At 33.1% G+C, this 27,066-nt stretch overlaps 1 protein-coding gene across 1 annotated transcript in view; it reads left to right on the top strand.

The window, feature by feature from the left end:
* LOC149418913 (diuretic hormone receptor-like) overlaps positions 1-27,066 on the top strand; it is a 579,308-nt gene that overhangs the window by 129,414 nt on the left and 422,828 nt on the right. Inside the window, exon 2 of the mRNA XM_089638437.1 lies at positions 17,447-17,549. The gene's annotated coding sequence lies outside the window, so the exon portion shown is untranslated. The remainder of the gene's footprint in view (positions 1-17,446; positions 17,550-27,066) is intronic.

Consider the following 27,066-nt stretch of genomic DNA (forward strand, 5'->3'; position numbering starts at 1 on the left):
TAACGGATTATACACTTCAAACCATTTTTTGTAGGACTGTTCGAAGAACGAACATGGGTTGTGACAGGCGATGCGAAAACACAATACGTATCGTTACTTCACAATCAACTTACCGGTGAAATGATGGTGAAATCTGCATAAGCCTCATTTGTCAGCACTGGAACGGGATTGTGGTTCGTTATCACTCGTTATTTAAATTAAATTGCGATAAAAAATACGTATTATGATTATTCCGATAAGAAAAACCGGCGATGGTGTTTTGACAGGACGAACGGTTTTTGTGCGACTGGTTCGGCTCACGGCTCTCCGTGGTTTTAGCTGACGTGTGCGAACTTAAACTACACAGTTTAAATTCTGACGATACGATTGGTTAGCACACGGCCTGTCAAAGCAAATGGCGTGACGGAACAAGGACTGATACTTTATTTTTTCCATGTTTATCAAAAAATTGCTCGATGATAGCAAAGACAAAGATGTGTTTTATTTCAAATCAAATTTTCAAACCAAAAATACAAGACTTTGTATATCTTCGCTCTGAATCGTCTATGAGAAAGCTAAGTATTTTTGGGCGCGAATAAGCTAGAAAATAACATAGTAATTTCCTACTTTTTAATAATGTAATGACTTACTTTCAAACCTGAGCACTTGAAACAACCGTCGAAGTAGAATAAGCAAGTGGTTCGCTACGTTTGTTGATTTAACAGGGGTGTCCGGGTTTATAGTGTGAAGTGTGTTCAGGATGCGCCTGCCCATCAGCTGCGTGGTGTGCCAGATCGAGAGAGGCTAGTTTGGGGAGACCCTTTGACCCTTTGACTGGTCTTTTGACCCATCGCATCGGTATATTCGTATGTCCTTCTCTCCTCGATATACTGATCCCTTTATTTCTACCCAACTCTATTACCTGTTACCTTGCCAGAACATCCTCTCCTTCCTTTCCAAAGATAACATAAGCCCTGAGATAAATTATTTTCCTCAAGGTCTCCAGTGTGGGGTTAAGGTTTTTGGTAATATTTTAGCAACCTGATAATTTATTTAAATTTTTTAATAATATCAGTCTTTATACAAAACGACCATTACCTACCCAATTTAATAAAATTCGCATTAAACGGTACCCGTGTGGCCTATGGCCGATTCAATGTTTATCGGATGTCATAGTGTCATAATAATAGCAATAAATTCAATAAAACTGACATTGAATATATGTAAATAAATTAAAAGTGCTTTCATTTACCAGTATAGCCTAACCATTGTAGTACTTATTTACCAACTAACCGTATGTTTTTACCAGCACCATTTTATAATTAACTAAATTTACAGTTAGATTTGATATTTCATTTGAATATTTACCCTCGCATTATATCAAATTCTTGAGTATCATAATAGAGCAATGAAAATATTTGTTGGAGGAAATCTATTTTCAAAAGTAACTAAAATGTTAAAGGCACTAAATTGGTTTACAGCGAAACATATGCTTGCATTGAACGAGGTGATATTTGTACATAAAATAATGAGCAACCTATTACCGAAATACTTTTAATTATTTAAAATTATGACATTCACCAGAAATAAACATGTAATTAATTACTTTTATTAACTCAAAAATGAACCTGTCATAACTAAAACGGAATGTAAAGACCTTGGTGTTTACCTTGATGGCAAACTTATATTTAATAAGCACATTGACTCAATCGTTAAAAGGTCGTAAAAAATTATTGGTTTTGTGATACGTGTAAGCAAAGTTTTCAGAAATTCGCGTACAATTGTTGTGTTAAATTTCGCATTAGTCATAAGTAATGGATTAATGAATGAATCCACAATATTTACTTTTTATGGCTATAAAGAAATTATTATAAACAAGTTTATAAAACATCTTACCTCTAATTTCAACAATAACTTTGAACGTACATTTTGAACTTTGCAGCAAAGGCGAGTAGTAGCTGATTTAACCGAACTACTCTCCTTTATTAGTGTTAAGATACCTTTGAGACTTACACGACATATGGTGCTATTCCACACGCTTAACATCAAAACAAATGCAACATCTTATTCGATAATTAACCATGCACTTAATTCTTTCAATAATATTTGTTTAAACTTCAACATTGAATTTTTTTAGACCCGTTGCCCAAATTTAAACGTAACACCATGTCAATAATATAAACTGTTCAATGTGTATAATATTCACACACACCCATACCTATACACTACAAATGTCACTTGGTAATTACTGAGTATGCACACAAGACATTACAAGGAAAATTATCATACGCAAAAAATATGGAGTACATAATATCCGTAAATTGTTTTATCACTGTAACAATTGTACTGTGGGTTTCTATTATTTAAAATAAATCATTATATTAGCATTCATAGACAAAACACAATAACGTGTAAAGAAATTAAGCTATCAAAAAATAACAAAGCCAGTACACCAAACAGCTTATACAAAGAAACGCAATATTTTAATACGCCGCCGGAAACTACAAAATCTGCACCAATTGATAGATTTAAGCTGGAATATAGGAGCCGTATTAATCAAAAGAAAATGTAATAATGTATGTAAGTTAAAATAAATTAGACAGAAATTAAAAAATATATATATATATTCGCCGGTACCTACCAGTTCCAATTACCTAATAGGTACCTACCGGTAATTAATTACATTTTACAAAAAGGGTAAACCAACCGAATTTTTGAATGTTCGAATTTTGAACAGTTGATTACAATTTGATGCTTATATCAAATTTATGACGTGTGTGTATCAATCATAGGTACGTACGTACTTATAAATATGTAATATGTCTAGGATAATAACAGACGTTGACTCTGGCAACACTGAATGGTCTATAGAAAGTATACATTGCATCAGAGTAGGTAGGTCGAGTACTCACACATACCAAAGTTAACAAGTAAAGAAGTTCCGCAAACCTTGTATTCGGTCTAATAAACATACCAGTATGCATATCGGAATAATCATTGGAATTACCTGGTCATCCACACAGAGAAAATATATTATTTATACAGTTTTAAAAAATAACTTTGCAGGCGGCCAAAGAAGATACTTTAAAACGAGAAAAAACATATTTAAAAACAGTAGCCATTTTTGCCCGGCGAAGCTGTTATTTGTATGGGGAACTGATATATAAAATCGTCAAAGGACTCTTTGCAGATGCGAATCATCGAAATTGATTTTTTATTCAAGGAATTGAAAATGAAAGCAAACAAGTTTTTATATTTATGAATATAAGAATATTCTTTTATTATCATTGAAATATAAGCAAAGAAATATATTATATATATTATAAATTCATTATCATTAAGATTAGATCCATTGCCAATTCAGTGAGAATAGAAGAAAAAATTGCGGCACAGAGTTTTGGCGGCCGGGCTAAAAGAGCCGACAAGTCACGAGGCTAGCTGAAAGAAGTGTCGCCCCGTCTTGCCACGCTTGCTATGCAAGAGTCGGTTTTACCCCCCCCCCCCCCCCTTAGTCGCGCCAAAAGATGTTTTACATCAAAAAGTTTTGTTTTCCCGACCACAATGAAATAAATAAAAAACTTTAATTTAGTTAAAATATTGCTCGTGTCTTGTAATATTGATTTAATCAAAACCGTGGATTTGAAAAACGAATCGAAATAAAACATTTTTTTGTAATTTATTAAACGCCGGACTTTTACGCTATATTCTGGGAGATGAGGATTTAGGTTGCTGGGACAACTTGCCCATCCCTGACGGGAAATAAAGCAACAAAATATATGTAATCTGCATGCCCCACGATATTAATGGACCAAATGCCAGAAGCTGCCACGACCAAAGCAATAAATATAGAGAGATAGCTATTTTGAGCATTTGTGAACGGACGTAAATGAATTATTCGGATACCGGTGATATGTGAAAGGTAATTTGGTGTTGGTGGATTAAAATTAGTCCGAAACTACCTTTATCAATGAAATAATTATTAGTTAGTTTCCTATCTATATTTATTTATTTTATTTTATTTATTTTTTTTACGCCCAGAGGGCTTTTACATGGTTGGTAGTATAATTTTAATTCGACAGATACTTTGAAACATAAAAAATAAGAAAAAAATTACATTTGATAAAAGCTATGCAACAAGTCATACAAACACAAGAAATAAAAACAGAAAATTACAGCTATTTGTAGGTTTACATGGTGTGTTTAGGAGTATTGTTGAAATAAATGTTTTAAATGATCCACAAAACTTGCCAAGTTGGTATTGAATATGTCAACATCACCCAAGTAATGATTTCCCATGGTGTTCCCATATTAGCATATTCATCCAATAAAATATTAATGTCGGGACAGTTCAAGAAAAAATATTGAATTGCGTAGGTACCGACGATTTTCAAATGGAACCACACTTTTTTGAACGCCAATTTAGGCTTCATTTTAAAAACGTATAGTACTGTTTTGAGAGTGCGCACGAGCGAGAAAGTATTGTTTTGAGAGTGCGCGATAAAGTAGGTAGTTGTATATAATATTTTGAACAGACAATTATTTTAATTGCCATTTTCAAACTGATTTGTCAGATATTCTAACTAAACCCATCGCTCTATTATATTTAGATGCGACACGAAGTGAAAAAAATGGTTCCACTTTTTTTTATCTCCGATTAGTCCAATTTGACATCCAACGCTACAACGCCGAACGATTCCGGTCCCTGTGTACTGCTTCTCGCATGATATTTGTAGAACACATAGGCAACAGCGCCTCAATAACTCTCCCATGAGTCTGCGCCTGCGTTATAGTAATATATAATTAATTTATGGTTCCATGATAACTCAACACAGTGAAAATTCAACACACTTTTAAAAAGTGATAAAAAGTCATTAGAAACGATGAATTTTTTTTAACCTAACCTAACCTAACCTACATAACCCAGTTAATAAAGTTTTTGTTTCATAACTTTCCATGACTTTTTATATAACTTTTTAAAGATGTGATGAATTATCATTGTGATGATTTATCCGGTTACCAATTATATTATACCTACGTCAAGTGTGCCAGTGATTACATGTTATTTTTTAAGTAGTTACTCAAAAATTCTTGCAAAACTCTAATACCTTAGCCCTGGGAACCATTTATTGGATAACCATTTGCCATAGGTAACCGCAGATGGTTCGCCATGTTTCATGACACAGGGGTGCCTGGCTTCATGGGGTTCCTACTGCGTGGCGGGCCGAATCGGGAGAGACTGATACATATCGCCTTGTACAGCAGTGGGAGGGATGGATTCATATGTCCGTTATTCCTGGATACATTGACCCCCAGATACCTAGCCACCACTTACACCTTTTTCCTTCCCAGAATTTCCTCTCCTTACTTTCCATAAAAATACCCTGCACATACCATCCCCAAAAATAACATAGGCCCTGAGGGATGTTTTTTCCTCAAGGCCTCCTGTGTGGAGCAAATGTAAAAAATAGGGCCCGTATTCGTGTTAATAATAAAATTAGTCGGGAGAAAAATCGATGGTTTAATATTGTGAAGGACATCATAGATAAAGGAAAATGTATTTATTTAGCATCGTGTTTATTACAAATGTAAACGACAACTGCCAGCGCACTTAAGGTAAAAGCTCTTGGGAGTGGAGCGGATATCCAAGGGCCAATTCACAAAGCACAAAAGTCTTGCTTTGGGACATTATACTTCTTTAACGAGTTGAGCTTGAGAAAAATATATTACGGTTTCATACATTGTTACAATTACATTAAATACAATAAGGAATTTCAGTAAAATAAAATAATAATTACACAGAATTTTTTAAATAAATTGTGTTTTTGTAAATTTAATAATAATATTATTGGTTACATATTGTCATGTTTTCAGACAATTTATAATTTACCGGAACAATTTCGCCAATCATTTGTAACTAATATTTTTGGAGAAATCTCACTTTTGTTACTTTAGAAATACGATAAAATGTGTAAGTAAAATTGGATCGCTGGAAACGACAACATAAAAATAACAAACACAACATAAATTATATTTTGTTGCCATATTGCTCTGAAGTAGACACAGTTTGTTCGAAACTCTTAATAAAGACAAAATATGAATAATCAAAAGACAAAATGATCAATCAGTAGATATATATATTACACAAATACAGCGTTCATCAGTTTAACGAGTAATTTAACCAATAAAGGTTTATATTTAAAGCAAATTATGAACATTGCTTACTCTTTGCCTTCATTCAGCCATGTTGCCACAGTTTATCAGCTAACTGCACTCGTAACGGATGAGTAGTCCAACACGGGGCTGCCACAGATCAGTGCATTTATAGAACGGCTTATTGGCAGTACGTGAATAATGCATCCCGAAGGCTGAAAAGGTCGTTTATCTGCAGGTGTAAATATAGCACATATTGATGACCACTAATGCATTATTTTTGTGCTACAGAATTGTCGAAAGTATGATGGAAATTGTTTTAGACACTTTGTTTGGAGAAGCAGTCGATTTAAAATTTAAAATTTAATTTGAAATTAGTGTGAATTAATTTTTAAATAATAAACATAAAAGAATTAATTAATTTTTAATATATATAATGGACAAAAGAGACATCTCTGGTCATTTTTGGATAGATTTGCTCTGCAGGTGTGATAACGAATTACCGACACCTTTGCATTGATCAAATGGATTCATCCAGTTTGTATCATTTGTCAAAAGAGGTCTATTGAAGACTAAAATGTTTGAAATATTTTTTGACAATAATGTGACATACGTGTGGAATTGCAATGTGCTGATTCATCATTAATAATTCTACTCTCTTGAGAGCTAGTGACACATTATAATCTCCTAGTGCGAACTCAAATATATTTTGTGCTGATTGAAGATCAAGGAGCAAAACTCACTGCAAGTGGGATTCTATGGTGAGTCTTTTCTGTTCATATGTATTTTGGTGGCTGGTTTAAGTTTTTTTCCCCTGCAGAGTGTAATGTTTTCGCCTTTTCACCATTTTCTTTTATTTGTTTAAAACAATATAAAATTTTCTTCTCTCTTGGCTATGACCGATATTTAATTTTTTCTCTAAGGCTTTGCATATGTGTTCGCAGGGATGGAAAATCCTCCCCTACAACACATAAGCCTCCATGAAAATTGGACCCTTTTCTTTGATATCTACAGAAAGCTACTTAAAGCTCTCTTGTACTATATATCTTCATAGACATATGTACTCAACTAATTAATACGTTATTTACGAACTTGAACGCAAATATTTCCGTATTTATATTGTAATTAAATTCCATCAAACGTTGTGTAATTTTTTTGATTTATGATATAGGATTTTAATAACCTTCATTTTTGTGGTAACCCCCTTGGTTCTGATCGAGGTGTTGAGTTTCACAATTTTATTGGTCTTTCCATTGCAAACCTAGACTTAAATGAATTCTCTGGATGAGCTAACTTTCCTATTGTAATTATTCTGATTCCCTGCACCCTAACAAAGTCGTAGTTAAACGCTGATAAAAGATATTATACATGTTTATTTGGACAAGTAATTAAATATAACTCAAATGGTTAATTGTTAGTAAATTTGATTTTGGTAAACTCTTGGGTCTGTGTGGCGCCACTCCTTTATGATTCTGCTGCTATAAGGTACATGTAAAGATTGATTTAGTAGGTTAATGTAATTAGTTAATTGCATATTTGACGAACTCGGAATAGCCCATTTGCTGGCATAATTTGGCTCCAAATCCTCCTGCAAGTAAACGAGATGATCTTGAGTCAACGAGAAATTCGCACAATCCTTTGACACGGCTCTTTGATTGATACCTAAGTTATCGCGTCCCAAGGAGCCTTCCACGTCATCATGTACTGCCTTCAAGTTTCCCCTCGAGTCCCGATACCCCCAAATTCCGACCCCTCCTTGGACTACAATTTACTTAGGGCGAACCGGTTTCGTCCTATATACAATCATATACTCACGGTTGGTGTGGACTTACGGGTCGTGAATCCTCATTCCACGTTTAAAAGAAAATGCGAGAGTGGTCTATAAGACCTAAAATGCAAGCTGTATGCAGGTCCGCATTCTCCAGTAAACAGTACATACGAATAAATATATGTATACATACAGTTTGGGAAAGGTTTATAACTCGCAATACGAGGCTATCTACCTCGCATCCCGAGCTCGGATCTCGCGCCAAGAACTCTGCGAAGCTCTAGGTCTGGTAACCGAATATATACGTACTAATAAGGTGATACTAATAAATACTAGTAGAATAAGGTCATATTTGATAGTTTGTTTTGGAGAGCTATCGAACTCCAGGCTTTTGTTTGTTTGGTTTTGACGTTTTTATTTAAGAGAATCGCCATCTCTATTTGATTTGGTTAATGGTCTTGTTATAGGAGCGACCACTGCCTCCTATAGATGAACTGTATTTGTTTTAAATTTTACCTCCAGGGTTCAACATTAATTTTTGTTCATCCTATCCCGTGATTTTCCAATTGTTTCAAGTAGTTGATTGCCACATTAGAGAGTACTCGACCCTCAAATATCTCAGGCAACTGATGGGGTTCTGTATGAGCACCCAATCAATAAAATTCAAATGTTTCGTATAATTATTCGATATAATCCTACTAACCCGTGATTTTTCAATTGTCGATTGTGACTGATAGGTATTTGAGAGCACGCATCTTCCAACTGTTCCAGGTAACTAATAAAAATCTATGCGACTATCTAATCAATGAAATTCAAATGTTTTGTATAATTTTTTGATATAAATCTGGCTAACCCGTGATTTTTCAATTGTCGTTTGCGAACGATAAGCATTCGTGAATGGCCCAAATCGCTGCACATTGCACAATAACATCCTGATGTTTATCCTTATAACTCCGGTAAATTATCTAGTTACGGCCAAGGTCGTTTCCAAACTATGCAGTTGACCCAATTCTCCAGTGAGCTCTTTATTTGTAAACAAATAATATAAACATCTCCTGACACACTAACCTAAATGTGAGATTTGTTTATTTTAAAATTCCTTAGAAGTCATTTGTGCCTCTTTACTTTTATTGTGCACTATTAATTAAAATATTTTTAAATCCTTTATTGAAGTTAAACTATTTTTCATTTTCCGAATTTAGTAAACTTACTAGGTTTAATTGAAGAATAAATATACATATATAAGTACACATATCTCGATTATCAAAATATGTTAAATAAGAGTACATATATTAATAAATAAATATAAAATATATGATTCTACATGGTCTTGAATATTAATAAATACATTATTTTTTTTTTCAATAATATAGATATGTCCTCGGGTAGGTATTAAAAATCGCTACCATTTCGATGCTTCGATTAATAAATAAAATACATATATATAATTACATTACTCATATATATATTCCTTATATACAATATTTATTTTATTTTTATAAATATAAATATATATACAAATATACAATATACATATATTAATGTGTAATTCTTTGTTTTGTTGTTTTAATTTAATATTCAATTGATATACTTCCACTTCACAGCCCTTCTGTGTCTCCTGGGACCTGAAAATTATTTATAAAAGGAAAACTCACCCACGTCAAGGTATTTCCGGTCGGGTAGTACACAACAACCTTGATGAAGAAATCCTACCTAATTAATTGTATTTTTCAACTAATTTCAAAATAAATCTTTTCGACTATTTATTCCTATTTAATATTTTATTCTCGCTTGAATCGTATAAATTAGCTGATATTTAATTTTTCTTCCGAACGAAATCCTAATCCAGAAAACCCGTTGATTTAATAACACCTTTCTAGTTTAGGCTTTTTGAATGATAGCTGTTTCAAATTCTTTTTCGAAATGATAGACTGATGATTAAAATTCCGGTTAGAACGACAAACACTTTTAACACTGTCGCTATACGCACGATGGATTTTAATTGAACAATTTATTAATTCTAAATTTCTTTTTATATAAATTGATAAGAAAATTTTTTCCGAATTGCGCAGACTTTTAATTATCTTGATTCTTAATAAATTAATTTCTTTTCCGAACTGTTAATTTTAGAACAAAGGTTTGAGCATTTGTTGTTATTTCTTTTCGAACTGTCTAGATTGTGTTTATTTTAAACTAAGACGTAAATATTTATTACTATTATTATTATTTTTTTTTTTTACTAAATTGATGTTAAATTATAATCTATTTTTAAATATCAATCCGCGATCACGTTCACTTTAGTTTAACGATAACAAACTCTTAAATTTAATTTGAATGTTTTCACTTTGAATGAAATAATTATTTTTAAAATTTTAATTAATTCACAATTCACTTTTTAGCACTTCTCACTTTACACTTTTAAGCACTGAATTTAATATCTATTTTTATTTTCACTGTTTGATTTAATTTAACTGACTAATTAAATTTCACTGACTCAAGCACTTGTACTTTTCACAAAATTTTCCTAAGTCCAGGGGCTTATTTAAAATTTAACACTTAAAGATTTTTCACTGTTAATCCTACCAAAGACGTAGTACTGCCACGTAACAACTTTTCGAATCCTCGGCGCGACTGTCTCCTGACTGATGTGTTCCATCTTTTATACCCCTCTCAGGTTCCAAAAGACGTATCTGAATTTTTCTTGATGCTTAATTCTATCTCCTATCAACTCGTAAATTCGAACACCCCTTCCATCAATATCGATTGTGCTTCCATAAGATGTTCTGCTTTCCGGCTCAAGGCGGTGGTCAGTTTCCATCTCACATATCTAAATCGATAGGGTCCGAATCGGGTAAGTCTGTGTTAATCGCCCAAGCTTCCTTTGTCCTGTGTTCATACAAAATGTAGTTAAATTCTCATGATTTTGTGTTCCTTTTTTTTCTCAATTTGCGATAGGTCCGTCCTCAATAATATATATATACATCTCAATTTTATGCATCTCGTGCGAAAAATGCCTAAATCCATGTTGAAATCCCTACTATGCAGTTTAGAATTTCGATTTGTTTAAATTCTACTTAATTTCATTGTCACCTATATGAGCTTTTCCATTTTCACCAGTACTTTCTCTCTTAATGCCGCAGATTTGAATTTTTCCTTATCTTTTGGATTTTCTTTTATCCGCGACGTTTTCTTGCACAATTTTCTTCTTTATTTTTTTGTTATTTCTCATAACTCTATAACTAATTATTTTCCAAGTCGTATTTATTTATTTCACGGATAAATTTGAATTGTATCACTTTTCTCCACTTGGATTATTCTTTATCTCCGTTCTTTACCCTTTCTTTTATCTTTTCTCCACTTTTCCCGATGTGTGTGGTCTCCAGGAAAATTTCATACTTCATCTATTATTAATTAATATATAGTTTTCCACACTTCTATGGGAGATATACCTAATTTGACTCTGGGATATCTGTCACTTTTATTGCCTGATCCAATCTCCGCCCCATCCTCCATCCCTCACTTACAAGATTTCACATAAATTATATGTCTGGACACCTGTTTACGTTTAAAATTTTGGTACTAGACTCGTAAATTTAATTTAATTTCAAACCTATTAATTTTAATCTCTTTTGCTTAATCTAAATACTTCATAAGGTCCACGTTAAAGTTAATCGCTTTTCTAATCGTTTATTACCTTAACGTAAATAAAAATCATGTTCGGGTTTTGATTGTTTATCCTTCAAAATATACATGAGACCGCCAACCTTTTATCTTGTTTCGATCCCTCCGTAATATTGGGTAACTCTAATATATATCTAACCTAATAATTATGTAAAATGTCTCCTTTTCCTGAATCTAATCTATCGCTATATGTTTAGTTTTACTGTCTTCTTCTGATACTCGATTTTCACGTCCCTAGGACCTTCGTAGCAGTCCAAAATCTCTGTATTATCCTTCCATTCGATCGCCGCACTTTTCTAAAATGTGTATTTTTTTTTGCGAGATTTTTCATTCAAAATTGATTTACCAATATGTCCGTTTCATCTTAAATTGATAACGATTAATTTCCATTGTTTCCAAAACTCTCACCTCTCTTTAGTACGATTTTTATCGAACATGACACCCTCCTTCTATCATAAATAATTGTACTACAGTTGAAAATTCTGCCAGTGATTTTCCTTCGCTTTTCCCGTCCTTTTTTATACTATCACGTTTATAATTTTTTTCATTGCATTTTTGTGTGTGCGCTTTACAACTTGTAAAACTTCCAAGCACCCGATTTCAATGGTTCGATACCCCATAAACGTCTCAGTTATTGTAAACATTCCCAGGAGTTTGTCACCTTGAAAGTCGATGTTGACCCTAAAGTGCGTTCACCTCTAATTTCTGTGGGAAAGAAGAAGCCATTAATTATCTATTTCATTGCCCGATCCAAAGTTTATTCCTTTGTCTGTCGTAGACACACTCCCCTCCGCTCACTGATTGGTTACTCAAAATTTTATAGCTCTTTGTTCAGATCTAATTGGTTGACAAAATTCAATGTTTATTAAGGGGAAGTACCAGTCGTCCTAGACGATTTTACGACCTCTCTGCTTTCGTCCCGGAACCTTGATTTAATTTCAACTATTACAGGAGTCTACTGCAAGCAAGCTGGATCAATTCTTTCTCCGCCAGATGTCGTTAGCATGTCCGTTTTCATAAATAATTTGCATATTTTTTTGCAGCTATGGTTTATCTGTTTTTTCTTTCACTGTGATTTAAAGCCTTTCATCACAAGAGTGAATTTATTGATCAATACATTTTTTTTATAGGGATTTAAAATATTCCCTGATGGTCTGTGCTATTTACACGCCAGATTATCAACCATAGTTGTTGAAACATAAGCATATAATTTATTCAATAATGTTTACTCACTAAAACTTTTGCTAAAAATATCTCTGGACTCTTGTCACGTTGTTTGACTTTTGGGAAAATAATAATAATAACACTTGCAGTTGTTCATCATGAAAACAATTATCTTCCTAGGAAGCTACATACTGTTCATCACCAGAAATACGTTTCTCTTTTGATATCAGAATTTAAGGATTGATACTAGACTTTATTTTTTAACTCATCCCTCCCCCAACACTAGACTACATTCCCTATTATTGTAAACTACGCATCTCCTTCTAACATGTTCCTGCATCCCCCCAACCAACCTGCCTAACTACCTGTCCCTGTCTGACAGAATGGAGTACCTACATCAGTGACAATTTAATTATACATGACCAGTCTGTTTAGAAAATTGCTAGAGCAAACATCTCCCTTCAGTGCGTTTAATTCGAGTCTATTACAGAAGCTTGTGTAGTGATGACGACGCAGTGTCCTTCAAATCAATAATATCCTTTCCAATTCTAACTGTTCACTACAGATACCCCAAAGGTCGTGTCAAATATTGATTACAGTCCTAAAAACTGATTGGCATACAATATTGCGACTAGAATGATATTAAAAAGCTCTTATTGCTCCGGTAGGTATCCTTGTCTGAAATGCACTCTAAAAATGTTTATTTTCTGAAAATATCATCGTAGACATTAATAAAAAAGATAAAAAATTAAAATAATAAAGCAATGTCTCTCACAAATACATCTACAAATAAACAACGCTCCTCTGAAAACACTCCAGCACTTAAATAATTAAACTCATCAGTACGAATTTCCATTTCCGTACGACTTAATTTATAAACGGGATTCACTTCAAAATAGTATTACAGAATGACAGTGGTCACAGTTTTGTTCAGCGGGCTGACTGGTCCGTGGTCAAGCCGACAATTGACACTGATTTGACTGCGGATGACCAAATTGCATCGCAGGGCAATGCAACAACTGTCGAGCTGTCGATGGAGTAGCGGAGTGAATGAATAATGTGCCATGTCCATGACGTAATGAAATAGTCAGTATTTTAAAGTTATGAAAATGATTTGATTGGTAAATGATGTTCAAAATTCAGTCTGTATTTTGAATGTGTTTGTTAATTTTATGTAAAAAGATAAACAGTATATTCTAGAGTTATAATACCAACGCTTATGGCTAAATAAATGCTGCCGACGGGAATTTATTTTTACTCGGGAGATATTTTCAATCTGTATGGATATTTCAAGCGACTAATTTTTGCTTAGAATAATTTGTTATCCTTTGTGCTATGCATAAAAACCTTGTCTTATAAACATTATTTTATCATAAATATATATATTATAGGACGGTTAAAAGTAGGACTGAATGTTGGTCCTTGAGGCGTATTCCTTCGTGATAAAACTTTGTAAGTGAGGAGATCTGGCAAGAATACAACCCCGATATTAGCACAAAGGACAATAATAGGAACTGGGCACTTGATTGCTTTCAAATGCGAAGGGACGGATTAAGTAGATAGTTCCATGAGCACTTGGACAGGTGACATTAAGAAGGACCCGAATAAAAGTAGTAGGAAAAAAACTAACATTTTTGTTTTTAATAAGTTTTATTATTCCAATGTACATTTGTTACGCATAAATTTTATTAATTAGCGACCGGTTTCAACACGTCCTTGTCATTAACTAGCTATTTTAAAACTAAATTTTTAAGTGCAGAAAAAGGGGGTTTTATTCAGTTTGGTTCTTTGGTGGGAGGGGATTTGAGGGAGGGGGAGGGGGTTGAGAGGGAAACGGAGGGAGGAGTAAACATAACGGGGAACATTATCAATAGAGGTGATTTGCAAGGTGCTATTATTTAAGCATTAATAAAGTTAATAAAATAATAGCACCCATTAGAACTATTAACTCATTAAAAACAAAAATGTCTAGAAATTGTTACATAGTGAAAGCTAAAATTATACGAAAAAAAAAAAAACGAATAAATTATTTCACAGTGAGAGAAACAACTTGGACTCGTGCTTGCGAATAAATTGTGAACGGTTTGCTGCTGTTTTCATCGAGTCCCGATACTTTTGAACATTGAAATACAATGCTGAGAAGAATAAATTGCATTGTTTTAAAACGCAAAAAAATATTAATTGTAAAACATTAAAACATGTTTACTTTGACGGATTCAAAGATTTAATGAATATTCAGTAATAAGAATGTTATTATCCGTTTTAGTGATGCCATTATACGCTTACATAAAATAAAGGTATCGTTAAAAATACAAAGCCAAATTTCGCAAAGTGGCACGGATACAAATGGGAAAGATTGATCGTCGAAAAGGACATGTTTTGTTTATTTTATGGGCCTGTGAATTCGGTCTTGTCAATATTTGATGGAGATTCGGGAGGTACCCTTTTATCTCTGATGGACGCTAATTTGACAGTGAACAATGTCTTGGTCAGGCCTAACCCACAATAAATTATTCTTCTTTTCCAAATAACAGTATTATTATAAAGGATGAACTACCAAGTATATGCAATACAGATCTTCATGTTGCTAACAACCCGAGCGAATACTAAAGTCTCTTTGCAGACGACTTGAACGTATTTATCTGTTTTCACAATTTTAATCGACGTCACCAATGTCGTCAAATAAACAATCATTCTTTTAATTCACTGAAAATTGTGATCCATAGAAGAAGAAGATTAAGACAGAAATAAGAAAAAAAGAACCGATAAGAAGATAAAGATTAAAGTTTCAGATTAGAAAAAAAACTGATATCGACAATTAGCAATGATACATAACAATTAGCGACAAATCGCCAAATGAAATTGATTATTTGTACAACAATACGACAATAATAAAACATGTGTCACTAATTTGACCCGAGTAAGACAAAATCAAGCTTCCTTCGGGCACACAGACACGTCCACAACACAATAATCGGTTAATCTCTTCCAAAATTTGTTTTATTTTTTTTACTTTTTATGTGAAAATCGCCTAAATGCCCCCATTTACCTGGAGCCAGTGAGACTATAGAATTCCCGATTTGGGGTATATTGTGTGTGGGACTGGAGGTAAAAGGGAAGGGAAGTACTCGAGGAAAAGGAAAGTACTTGGCTATTCAGATTTGGTCACTAAACACGGCTAAAGCCATTGGTGGCTTTAGCTGTGGTCTTAAACCAGGGCGATACTTAGAGTATCTTTCACTCTGGAACGTGCCGCAATTATACCCAATTTTATTGTAAATCAATCAAATTGTAAAATCACACAGATCAATAAGATGACATTTACTTACACGCCGGGATTTGAAACCGTGACCTCCAGAGTGCCACTACACCTTAAATGAATACCTTACATGAATTAAATACCTCTGTTTTTTTATTTACTGTTATTTTTATTTTTTATTTGTTAACATGTAATTGTTGGGTTATGTAATATAATGTTTATTTGTTGGGTTAGCTGGAAGAAATAGAATGTAACTTATAAGCCCTTTGTACTCTTTTTGTGCAATAAATATTTTTTTGAATTTTGAATTTGAATTTGAATTTTATTATTACCTAAGAAAACAAATTGAAAAGGGAGTTCAAAGAACAGCACACATATATTTTAAAACAAACTAGACAGACTTAACAAAGTTAAATGGAAAATATTTCAAAAATACATAAAAAGAAATAAACACAGAAGTTAGAGAGTTCCAAATAAAGAATGTGTCATTATAATGCTGAGGAAATAGCTTTCAAGAGCTTTTGCCAATGTTTTTTGTTCGTTACTGGAAGTTATAATATATGAGCCTCAGCCAAGTAGTTTTTTTAATTTTTTTTTTATTCATTTTATTTTTTTATTTTTTATTATTTATTTCATATATATCCCGTTAAACTACAGTTAAGTAGTTTGTCAAACAGGATTTTTATTACAACTTTTTACAGATTACAACTTAGATCTTAATTTATACAATAACAATAAACTTACACATTAAATCGCATAATACAAATTATTACAAATGTTTTGTATTCACCCTTCAGTACGACCAGTCATTTTGAGCCTAGTATTGAGCCACGTACAAACGTATCCGGCCGAGCGTGACATCACAAGAGCATTTACGAGTATGTACGACGTACGTTTGGCCGCATGGGTATAAAAATGCCTGTCTGCGGGACGAATTTTGAAGCGTCACGTGATCAAGTCCGCGTCATCGAACAACGACGGTTTGCAAAAAACTTGTTTCGATTCTCGTTGTTACTGCTGATTTTTCCGTTGTTTAACCGCAAACATGGCAAATAACCAGAATGATTAAACTATTTTAAATATTGATGTGTTATATTTAGATGAAATAAAATAGGTTCCGCTTTTGTACCTGCAGCTGACCCCCGACTCTCCCAACGCTCTTATTAAAACTACCGAATCCGGTCTACGTGTACCGCTTGTCGCGTTCTAAAAGTAGAAAAAGTTTCGATAAGATATTAGTAAGCAGTAGCGCCTCTAATTGTTGCTCTACGATTTTAAACAGTGAAGTTTCCATAGCGAGATCATTTATTTCGTAATTCGCCCAGACCTGTACTCAAGTCAGCCTTGCGAACAGAGTTTTTATAATAGAAATGACAGAGAATTTACTTAGAAAGTAATTATACTAATTACTTAATGACTTGACACCTTATTGTTTTTTTTTGCAGGCCATCATTCGTTGCTGACAATAATTGTGCAGTTTTGAGTGTCTTTGGACACCCGTCACGCATTTCCACATTCCACTTTGACAGAAACCAGAAATTGATAAAGGTATGTTTTTTTTCTCAGGTGTTTGAAGCTCAGGACAAGATATACACAAATGGTTTACAGGTCATTGTGGTTATCTCGACCAGAACAGATGTATTGGTATCATAGTGTTATCCTGGTAATTTCACTGAATGCAAACGAAGTTTGTTGTAATTCTTCCACTCTGAAACGTGCCGCTAATATACTACGCATTATTTTCAATGAATAAGTTGCGAAACAACACAAATTAAATTACTTGCGCACGCCAGAAATCGGACCGTTTAATTTGGTTGTTAGTAGAGAGCCTTACCGAATGTATTTTTACAAATATGCTTAAATTTACCCACCTCACTCAATTTTAGCGTCTCTCCCCAATTCGTTTAAAAACGAACATTCACATTCTGTGCAGAAATGTACTACAGCGTACTACACAGCCATCTTTCAAACAATTGCCTTACTATGGCGAACTTTTGTTTCTGCCCAGGATCTGGTTATTTCAATGTGCCAATGCGTTCAATGAGCCACTGATATTGTAGTTTATTAAAAGCATCATCGAACCCTCTTGGTGACAAAAATATGGTCGTATTGTTTGCATCCAGCTCGTCAAAATAAGCCAGATTTTGTGTTAGGCCAAGTCTATCAATCTGGACGCCTGTCTATGACTAAAAATATGGTCGTATTGTTTGCATCCAGCTCGTCAAAATAAGCCAGATTTTGTGTTAGGCCAAGTCTATCAATCTGGACGCCTGTCTATGACTAAAAATATGGTCGTATTGTTTGCATCCAGCTCGTCAAAATAAGCCAGATTTTGTGTTAGGCCAAGTCTATCAATCTGGACGCCTGTCTATGACTAAAAATATGGTCGTATTGTTTGCATCCAGCTCGTCAAAATAAGCCAGATTTTATGTTAGGCCAAGTCTATCAATCTGGACGCCTGTCTATGACTAAAAAATTATAATGAAATTCCACACAAATTAGGCACACTATGTCTGATGTCTAAAAAAAATTATTATAATGAAATTCCTCACAAATTAGTAATTTAAAAAGTAGAAATTTATATTTTGATTAAAGGATATCTTGCAAAATTTAAACGTCAACATATTTGTTCTATATTCTTCTCAAGCTTAATTTCACTTATTTGCTTCTATATTTTTTTCTGAAAACGTAATGAATAAAATTCGGCAGCATTGAAAGACGAATGTTGAAATTCCACAAATTTACAGCTTCTCTCGATTCGCCGAAAGGAAAAAGAAATTCATACCATTACATTATTACTTTTGAAAGCGTTGTAAATTTTTTTAACAAAAATACGAGAAGCCATTTAAAAATGTCTTTATAAAGGGAATTCCGTCCCACAATATTACGGTCTGCACTTCCCACAAATATTAGAAAAAAAGCGTGTTCTTTTGACGATTACACATTTATGCGGGCCATTACACGACCTCAAACAATTTATTTATTTATTTCAAGTTCTCTGATGAGGATAGCCGGTGTTCGTATTTCTTTTAAGATTTAATCATAAATTTGTTTATTACTGCAAAGTTTATTGTTTCTTAGACAGTTTCATAGAAGTATGTGTACTGATTCCAAATTTAGTATGCCAATAAATCTAAAGTTAAGCTTCCAAAGTAGTGTGATTGCAAACATTTTTCGTTCCTGCACCTCTATGACTATGTATCAAAGCTTGGAGGGGTTGATTTGGTGAAAATCTGGTTTGTGTGAATAGCGGTATGCATAGGGTAAAAGAGTTTTTATCAGTGGAACTTTATTCAGGAATGAATGCTTTTTGCGCAATGAATTTTCAACATCCAATGTTGGTATTTTGATTTGGTGTGAAATTTCACTGCAATGTGCACATTACAAGAATAAAGTACAAAAAATATCAGAATTATTTTTTATCTACTGACTAACTGATGTGTACCCGATGTTGCTCGGGGTTGTTATTGGTTTGGAGTAAAGTATTGAGGTTGTGATTTCTACTGTAGGCAGGTGAAAACTGAGTGCATTTTAAAGGAAGAAATGATATTATTTTAAAGAAACGAAAAAGTTCACTATTTAAAATTAATTGTTTCACTTGATTTTCGACTTCTATCATTCTCTTCGTACCCCTTTGTTTTTTATCATATACACCACATTTTACGTCACGTTAGTATTTGATTCAGTTGACGGTGCCATATCTTCCTCGGACATCCACGACTCCTTCAACCATTCACCGTCAAATTATAATGTTCTTCTTGCAACTTTTCCTTGTTCATCACAAAATTTAATTTAATTTAATTTCACCTAATTTTATAACTCATATTTAGTATTTGAATCTCTTACTCCTGCCATGTCTTTCTTTTGCGTCCCCGACTTTTTCTCCCGTTCACTTCCGCTTCATGCATTCTACTTACATTCATTTTTTCGTTAGTCTTATGCGCCTCGTTTTAGCATACATAACTATTTCTTTCACTTGATCGTGCCATATTTTCTCCGGGCGTCCCCAACATCTACTACCTTAATTATTCTTTTCCACGTCATACATTATTTTTATTTATTTTTAGGCGTAGAAACACTTTAAATATATTTAAAATATTATTTTAAAAATATTAATAATTAAGTAAATTAAAAAAATTATAACTATCGTTTTTCTCATAAGACATAATATCTTTTAATTACATTGCGTCTCTTGCATTCCTCTGTTAAGAGGAAGCTACAAGCCAAAAATGTGTATATTCTTTGTATACCTTATATTGTAGGTAATAGGCATTAAAATCGCTTGAAAAACTAGAAACGTTCGATTTCAAGCACTAAAATGATTTTTATTTATTTTGTAAATAATTTTATAAGAACCCAAAAAGTTGAGTCAAGTGAAACTGTCACAGATAAACTTGGCTATAATACTATATTTTTTTAAAGTTGTTTCCTTTACGCCTTACAAAATATTTTTTTTTGTACATAGTTTACATTTATATTTTTTATTAAGTAATTTATTATTTTATTTGTATTCTACAAGCGAAACGATAGGAAAATCTTCAATTTATAATGTACACCGATTCGTTATAAGTATTAATCAAAATAGTGATTTTGCACTAAGCTTCGCCTTAATTGATTTGCCTACAATTCACACTTCCGTTAACATCCTGTTCTACCCGTCTCTCCGAGCACATGAAATTTTGACGTAAAATTCTAATGAAAATCGTTTCATATACTCGCAAAACGCGTAAGTTGATATAAAAAAAAACCAAAACTTGATACGTTCCAGGAAGAAATGGGACTACCTTATGAATAAAATACAAGAGTATTTTTTTCTATTTTGTATAATAAAAGTTAATATTCTTGATTTGAATTCCTCCTACAACCAACACAATAAGGCTTTGGCAAGACTGGCTGGATGAACACTGTAGACAATTCTGTGCTTTTATTAGGCATTGAGTTTGATGAAACTAAAAGATTCGCATTTCTTTATGAAAAACTTTTTTTGGAATGTGACCTTTCGAGCGACGAAAATCACCAGAATTTCGTCACCTCAGTTGGACAATGTCATAAACATTTTTCTTTCGAAAATGACCTTTGTTTGCAAAATCATTTCTTTTGCTCACTTTTTAAACAAAATAAATTTCGGAGTCATCTGTGTTGTATTTCCGTAGATATTTGTATGATGAAGTTCTAACATCAAGTTTTAAAAGCTTTAATTTATTTTACAAGTTTCTATCACTTTGAAACATTTACAACGATCTTTTTGTTTGTATCTGACGTTATTCGTTTTTACAAGGCACAGTCAAGTTCGTCACTTCAGTTGTATAGAGCTCTAACATCGCATTACCATGTTCTGAGGTGTCAAAGTTTGCAAATACGATTTTTGATAATCTATTTTCTGAATTTGGGGTTCAATATTGTTCAAAGTATTTTAGTTTAACATATTTTAAAGGAAAGTATTTAATTATAACCTGAAACTTTCTGGGAATGACATTAGAGAAATTTAATTAGAACCTCATGCAATGAATTTGTATGCCATAGATGGTTGCATATGGTTATAACTGTATGTTTAGGTATGATCTAAAATGGTAAGTATACGTCCTTTCTAAATATTTTTCTTTAAAATATGCTAAACTGAAATACTTTATAAAAGATTCAACCTCAGAATAAGATCGGAAAAAAATAATTAAAAATCGTCCTTGCAAAACATTTACACCTCATATCTCAGAACAAGGTTTAGTGAAGTTAGAACCCTGTCTAACTGAGGAGTTTATTAATTGGTTTATCCTTGGGCGTTGTAAATGCGGAGTTTTCTTCAAACACACTTTGATTGATATTTATAATGAATTCCGTTTAATGTGTAAGATACGCAACGAAATGATGGTTTGTATATAATGGGGGCGGGGAAGTTTAGAGAAATAAGGAAATTTAATTAGCTGTGAATAAAAGTTTGGTAAAAAATTGTAATTTAAATTTCTGTCACTCTTATAAAAAAACTTTTGTGTATTAGTAAAGAGTAATTTTTTGTAGTCGGTACGTATTATGTTGTTATCTGACAACTTACGTCTTTTTGTAAAATTGATATTATATATTTTTGGTAATAAATTTATTCTCCACCGATAATTTCCACTGTATCTAAATCTAAACTAAAAAAAATCAATGAATATTATAATAAATAGACATTTTTACCCAATTTAGTATTTTTTAAAGGCCAGTTGTTTCGGAAAAAATCACGTTCAGAAAGTCATCACATCGTCTATCGATCAATTTTCCATAAATTGGGTTGTTTCATCGTCCGTCAAGAGAAAATTCAACGAACTATTCATGAAAATGTGAGTTCCCAAAATCGGCCATCCAGTGCAATAATCCATTTTTTTAAGGATGACGCATTGCGATCTGACAAGCTGTATATATAAAAAGTACCGATTATTAGTGATAACCACTTGACTATTTTGGCAAATAATGTAAAGTATAAATACACAAATAACCAAATGTATGTAAGTAAGGTATGTGAAATACAACTCTAAACATATTAACAAGTTATATGATGGAACGTACACAGAGAGTTAAAATTAACAAGAGAAAAAGCTAACCTGTCCTAATCAACCATAGAGTACCGCAAGGAAGCGTACTAGGACCAATATTATTTCTAACATATATATAAATAATATGTAACCTAGGAACGAGGGAAAAATCATCAGTTTTGCCGACGATACGGTAATTTTATTTAAAGAAAGAGTTTGGATAAGTACCTACAAAGAAACGGAACTTGGACTTAGACTCCTGCAAAACTGGCTTAAGAGAAATTTCCTCACGCTTAATGTCAGTAAAAAATATTTGTCATTTTGTATAACAGACAAAATACAGCCGTCAGATGACTAAATTATCAAATTACATGCATGCCAAGGAATCTATCAACATAATCAAGGTTTATCATGCCTCTGTCCCACTTGTATATATCTTGGAATCGAAATCGATGAAAATCTCCGATGGAACGTGTATTTTTTATGTTAATGTTAATTAAATTAATGCACAGTTATAGAAAAGGTACAACATGAGCGTCTCCTGTCCCCATCCCATCTTCCTTTGCCTCTTGCCCTTTCCTATTCCTTCTTCCTTCTTATATATTTATATGATTTTTATTTTTTTGTTAATTTCATTTTCAGTTAATGGTTATAACCAATTACAATTTTGTATTATATCACATTAACCAACATTAGCATAAGAAACTATTTTGGCTTACCTCATATTTAACCTCTTGTATAAATTATCCTGTATAAAATTGCTGTTTGTTTCTTACAATAAATAAATAAATAAATAAAAAATAAATAAATTTTGACGTAATTACAAAAAAAACTCATAAGGTGCATATTCTTTTTTAGAAACATCCGTAATATCCTCAACATAAACGACATTAAAAAAGTGTACTACGCTTTGTGTCAATCACTAATAGAGTACGGGATAACTTGTTGGGGGTCTGTCTTTTGCACTTTCATAGAGTGGCTCAACATGGCCCGAAAAGAAGTACTAAAGACAATTCTAAAAGTTTCGGTTAGAACTCCGACAGAAGAAATATTTAGAATAACTTTCAAGTTTACAATGTACAAATATTTAATTAAAAAATATTTTTATTTAAAATTTTAAAAAATCTATCTAAATACTCCACTGCCCAACATAAATACTCACCCAGGGCAATAAACCAGAATATACCGGTTATTCCCAGTTTGAACACATCTTTTGGGCATAGAAATTTTAAATTCTATGTCACGAAACTATACAATGCCCACCAAATCAAACAAAAAAATTACGGAAATGAAAATATTTAAAACAAAAGTAAAAACATGTCTGAGAGAACAAAATGATATTCAACCTACAAACATTATTCAGACGATGTAAAAACAACTTGAAACTAAATACAAAAGTTTAAAAACTACAGGCCGCCTCAGAACAGTCCTTCCTAGTGAGGAGGACTGTGAAAAAAACTTATATTATACTTTATACCTACATCGTGTACAATTTTTGCAATTGCAACTAATAAAAAACCTGAATTGCACGATGTTTTATTTAGTCAAATATAACTTGTACATGTTGATAATATAGGATTTTTCAGCAAGGCGAGAATATTTACCAATCTGGATTTACATGGTCGAACACTGAATGTATTTCATGTGGAATCAATTGCTGATAGAGTTACATATATGTTAGGCAATCGTTTTTCTTGCATCCCGAGTACAGATATCTCTCTCCTCCGGGAATTGGTACGGTTCGATGCAGAGGGGTTTTCGAATAGAAGAGATTGAACGCCTGTTATATCAGGTCGACATGTTCAAGTAATCATGGAAATTAAGTGTGAAATTGATGGATGACGGAATGGAGATATCGCCTGTTAAATAGCTCCGCAAATAGGAAGTTACTAAATTTGCATATTAATTGCAAAGACCTTTACCACTATTGGTTTTATAAAAACTCTGTTGTCAAGTTCAAATTATAGTGACTCCATTTTAATGTGAAGTTTTTTATTTATATAACATTCAACAACATTATTATTCGATTGGTAAAAAGGGTTTATTTTTAAACAAGTTCGGCTATGTAATTATTAGGTACTTCCCTACCTTCCTCTTCCACATCTCCTTCCTCTCACCACCACCTTCAGCCTAGAAATTTTTATTTTTATTTTTATAACCTATGCCCTTATTGATTGATATTGTATTGATTTTACTGAGTAAAATGTCGAAAATTATTTATAAACCGAGAAAGTTTTCACAACTATCGGAGATATCTTAGAAATTGAGAGATGTGTGTAGAATTCATATATCTTTGAACGTATGATATTTTCGGTATATGAATGCGTTATTTGTTTACAACAGGATATTTTGTTGTGGATTAAAGTGCCAATTTTGCGTTTTCTTTTTCATATTTATGTGTACAGTCTCAGTTTTAAATATTCAATAGATTCTCCGCATGGATTCCGCAAACATGATCACAAAAGCTTTGAGCTAGTTCTAAAGGTCTCCTCTATAAGAAATTATATAAACATAAAGAGAAAATAAAAATTCCAAACTAGGAATCAGTAGGAAAAACGTATTTCATTTGCAAAATGGACTCGACGATCAGCCAAATATAATATCAGGATGAGAATGATGAAAGTAAAGTAAGAGATGGCAGGAAAGTAAAAAGAAAAAAGGGCTAAGGATGGAATAGGATAAGTGCACTTTATATAACCAATTCAATACGAAGGGCCTCTTTGCAGGCAAGAGCAATCACCCCTACCACACTCGATAGTCCTTTGCCAATCCCACTGCAACCCCAACCTATCCCACTATTCTTTATTGACTCTCTATACCGGCAGAATAAAATTAAACTTCGAATCCAAAAATACAGTGACGATTTTCGTAACCTCTTGGAGTTCGAGATTTGGGATCGCGTGTTCGAAATTTCTCGTATGGCAAACTTTTGAAAAAGTAAATTATGTGGGTTATTAAGTAAAAGTGAATTAGTTTAGTTCATTGAAATAGTATTAGCTTTGTTTAGCAATCAGACCTGAATAGTCAGGTACCTCTCAACCTTCTTATTTCCCACTCCATTTTCCTACACAACTCTTTAAGATTTAGAGCATACCTAAAATTGGAGAAGATACATACTCTCTGTATCGCATTGGTGAGAAGTCACCATTCAAATTGAACGTTGTTTTGTTAGTATAAATAGTTAAATGTGTATAAAGCACAAGAGTCCCAACTGCTCTCAATCATCTGGAGCCGGTTTGACTATCGTATGTTGTGAAGCTAAAGGTGATGGGGAAGGAAAGGAGATGGGTAACGTGAAATTGGGGAAGTACCTTGCTGTTAAAATCTTTTTGCACAAAACTCGGTTAAAGCCATTTCAAGCAATGTTTCTATTCTGAATGGTGGCCAGATCGGGAGAAGTTGATTTGGGGAGACTGTTTGACCTCTCCAACTGCTCTCTCTCTACCCATCGCCTTGCAACACAGCGGAATGGATATATTCATAAGTCTGTCATTCCTTGACACACTGATCTCTAGATTTCTACCCACCCCTTACACCCTTTTCCTTCCCAGATCTTCCTTTCTTTAGAAAGACCCTCCACATAGCATCCCTTTAGATGACATTGGCCCCGAGGGAAATTATTTTCCTCAGGGCTTCTTGTGTGAAGTTAATGTAAAAAATCGGGACCGTATTGCGAATATTATGGGTATTTTTCAAAACTAATTCATTACGAAACACCGAATAAATTATAAAATTTACTTACCAGGTTTTTTCCAGCTCTTTTCTTTCTAAATCATTCCTCTATACATCTTCCTTTATTCTTATGACTTCTGAAATCGGGATGCCATAGATCCACTCAGCAGTTGGAACTCTTATACGGTATCACACAAAACAAAACGTTCCCCCTAACGTATCCTTTGGATAAGGACAGAAGATTTCCTAGTTAAGAAGGTATAATTGTATCATACAAGAACAGCCATCAACTTATGAGCCATTAAACAAGATGATTGAAAATCGATCTTTAGCAAAAATGTTGATTAAAGGCATTATTTCCTTTAACCTTTTCCAAAATTGACCATTCCATCAAGTGTTAATATATTTTTTACGACTCTCCGACTGACCCCCAATCGTTAATTTTCCCTCTGCAGTAAGCGCTCACTTAATATTTCAGGCAACTTAATACATCACCCTAGTTTAAAAGAAATGACTTGTCTATTTTTTCGTGTTGGAATAGAAGAATTTTCAGAACACTGTGGGAACTCATTTCACACCTTGCAGAGGGCTGCCACTGAAGTACAACTTCTCTTCAAATCTCTAGAAAATAAATCATTTTGTGATGCCAATGGACCGAAAATTGGTCGAAAGAAGAGTTTTTCTAAAGTTTGATGAAGTTTATTTATAACAACTCAAGCATACAACTACATATGCATTTATAAGTTAAAATAAATAAAGATGCCTTTTTACCATTACTTTACTAGTTTAAACTTAAGAGTAATTCTGCGTAAGAGCCCACGAGCTTAAGTAATCGTTACACGCGGAGCAAGTAAATGGTTTTCTTCCAAATTTTGCAGCATATTGTA

The sequence above is a fragment of the Hesperophylax consimilis genome, chromosome 13, assembly GCF_061612785.1.
Source record: "Hesperophylax consimilis isolate HC1 chromosome 13, BYU_Hcon_1.0, whole genome shotgun sequence".
NCBI classification, from domain to species: domain Eukaryota; kingdom Metazoa; phylum Arthropoda; class Insecta; order Trichoptera; family Limnephilidae; genus Hesperophylax; species Hesperophylax consimilis.